The following is a 3,188-nucleotide window of genomic DNA, read 5'->3' on the forward strand; positions in this document are numbered from 1 at the left end:
CTCACACAGTCGACGCTTCTACACTGAACATAGAATCTCTCTTATTTAACATTTTGTAACTCGTTAATATGTTATAAATTATCGTCAAATTTTAAAAAATAACTACGAGAACAATATGTGTCTTGTCATTTCGACAGTTAAATAATGATTTCTAAACAAGTGACATAGCGGTCAATTTGAAGACAAACAAGTTTTTGACGTATAATGTATTACAAACAAGTCTTAAAGTTTATTAAGAATTTCAATGTACGCATGATTTAAACCAATGGTATGATGTTGTAGATTCAGCCCATTGGTCTGTCGATTAATATGCATCATCTCTGATATTAACCTTTTATTAGAATAGTTTTCTACATCCAAAATTTCTACGTTTTGCCAATCAAAGTCATGATCGTTCTGCAACCTATGTTCTGTGATCACTGAATGAGTGGATGTTGTACTGTGGACATGCTTTTTGTATTCAGAAAGTCTGGTTTTTAATTTTCTCCCAGTTTGTTCCACATAGGAAACATCGCAATCACGACAGTTGATCTTGTAAACCACATTCCTTTTCAATTCATTGTTTAAAGAATCCTTATGAACTTTAATAAAGCGGTTCAACTTGTTCAAACTAAAAAATGAAACCCTATGGCAAACCCTATTAATTGTATTTTTGAATTTATTAGATATCTCTTCCAAATATGGTATGGAAAACCATTTAACACGTTCTTTAGCTAAATTGTTATTTGTTTTTTTATTAGCTGAACAAAAATTCAATTTATTTATTAATGTTTTTACTCTCTCTCTCTTTCATTAATAGTATCGAATGTAAAATTTAGTGGATAATCGTTTTCTAAATGTATCCTAATAACAAATTCAAGATTCTTTTTACGAAATTGTGGATGTGAGATATAAAATATTTTATCTACCAGATTGAAATTATGCCTTCGTCCTGTCTTCGTCCGCCTTTAGTAGGGATGGAAATAATGCAAAAATTATTAATATATCCAGAAGAACTGCTGTAAAACGGGGGCCACGCTATTGGCAGCGACAATCGAACGGTCTTCTGGATATGAGATATTTATGAATATCCTGAGAATGCTATAAGACGGAAGCTACGCTATTGACAGCGACCATCGTAACAATCCTCCGAACGTGAATAATTATGAATATTCCGAGAAAGTGCTATAAGACGGGGGCCATGCTATTGGCAGCGACAGTCACAACAATCCCTCGGATACTCATATATATGTACTTGAATATATGTAATTGAGTGCGATGCAGAGCAGAGATTTAGGTTTCAGCGATTTGATGTATTCAATATTTTCGTTTAATAATAAAAAGAAAAATATAAGAGTGAAACAGAACAATAAAAAAAGGAAAATATGGAGTGTATTTCTGAGGAAGCGCGAGGGTAGTTCTCACCTTGATCAAGTTGATTTCTGACCAAAACTGTATGTAAGAATGAATGAAATACTAAACTGAATAAAAGAATTAACTGTCTTGGACTGAATTGAATTGAAGAATAGAATTAACTGAACTGGACTGAACTGAATTGAACTGAATGTATTACTGACTTGAATAAAAGAATAACTGTCTCTCGACTGCTTTTGAGAGCTTCTTTTATATTTTGGAAATGAATGTGGGAGTGTCCTTTTAGGACCAATCAATACTCTTCAAAATTTGGTAGAACCTATACTCGCGCTTGGTTCCTTAAGATAAAGTAGCACGGCTCCGCGTAAGCCCTACTCCCCACTCTACAGGTTTAATCTTAATAGGTAATAGTTGAGAGTTTTAATTTATACTAAAAATTCAGTTTTCCTTAACTAACATCCTTATGCGAGGCGAACCTATTACATTCTAAATTATATATCTAAAATTAGTTTCATTTTATTAGAAGAAAAAAGAAAAAAGGAAGAAAAAGATATTCGTCCTCGCATTCAGGAAGATTTCTATTTTGTTATTAATTGCTTAATTATTAAACACAAATGTAACATACATTATCACTAATATACTGTTAATATACGCTTTTATTTATTATTTAACAGAAATGCTTCTTTGAAAAAGATCGTGGAATATTCTTATACATTCTTTAGAGTAGATAATCTGTGTGACGCATAAAGGTACATAACGTGATCTATCTGTTGGTTTGAATGTTTAAATAAAGAAAAAGATATACCTCCCTATAAAAGAGAAACGGAATTTTCGGTTTTGAAATAAAGATAAAATAAGGACGAAATATCAAGACCATGACGCAATATTAACCTAGAGATAAAATAAAAATAATGTATGAATCATATATTTATAATAACGAAAGAGAGAATTTTATCGGGATGTAACATGCATTTACCGCTATTAGGTCTGTTCGCGTTGCTTGCACTTTTTGCACTCCACATTTTTGCTTTCTCTCTTTTCAAAGCCAAATATATATCTATTTCATTTTAAGTGCAAAAATATTTGGAGCTTTCATGTAACGCAAACAGACCTATTGCTTGATAGATCTGACAAAATAACAAATAATGTAAACATACATAAAATAATACCCAACGTTGTTCATCACATGCCAAAATCTTTTTCCATTGAGGTTAACATTGTAGACGAGCGTCAACTGATGGGAAAATTGCAAGTACGTTTATATATACATATATTAATGTGGAACATTATGTGGCAGCGTAAACCGCGATTCGGTGCTGCGTAATCTAGATAATTGTAACACTATATGATGCGGAAAACACGCAAAGAATTGCGCTTTACAAAATGTATTTAAGATATTTAACTGGTGGTTGCGACACCAGGAAGAATTGTAAGATTTTTAAATAAAATCTATGTTATCTTACATTAATATGTTTTTATTTTCGCCACCCTAACCTGTAGATATTTAAAATAAATATAACAGATAGATATTGAAATGAACCGATAGCGGTTCGATATCAGTCTGATAGCTGTTTATAGCTGTTAAATATCAGTCTGATAGTCGTTTATAGCTGTTCGATAGCGGTTTGATAGCATCTAGTACGGAGTCTCGATATAGGGTAGAGCGGGACTAGCGTGTTGTGACACTTGAAATTATTATAAATCTTCACACAATAATAGATGCATTAATGGTAAATGTCTTTAAAACGTTGCATGTTCATCTGGTTTAATAATTGAGTACTTATAAATCCTTGATATATCTCATAAACAAGAAAAAGATTACATTAATTACAAGG

At 31.8% G+C, this 3,188-nt stretch overlaps 1 protein-coding gene across 1 annotated transcript in view; it reads left to right on the forward strand.

Moving 5' to 3' along the window:
* LOC108770659 (uncharacterized) overlaps positions 1 to 3,188 on the forward strand; it is a 13,245-nt gene that overhangs the window by 8,464 nt on the left and 1,593 nt on the right. The gene's annotated exons all lie outside the window — the stretch shown is intronic.

Source organism: Trachymyrmex cornetzi, unplaced genomic scaffold (assembly GCF_001594075.2).
Source record: "Trachymyrmex cornetzi isolate Tcor2-1 unplaced genomic scaffold, Tcor1.1 scaffold1306, whole genome shotgun sequence".
Taxonomy (NCBI): domain Eukaryota; kingdom Metazoa; phylum Arthropoda; class Insecta; order Hymenoptera; family Formicidae; genus Trachymyrmex; species Trachymyrmex cornetzi.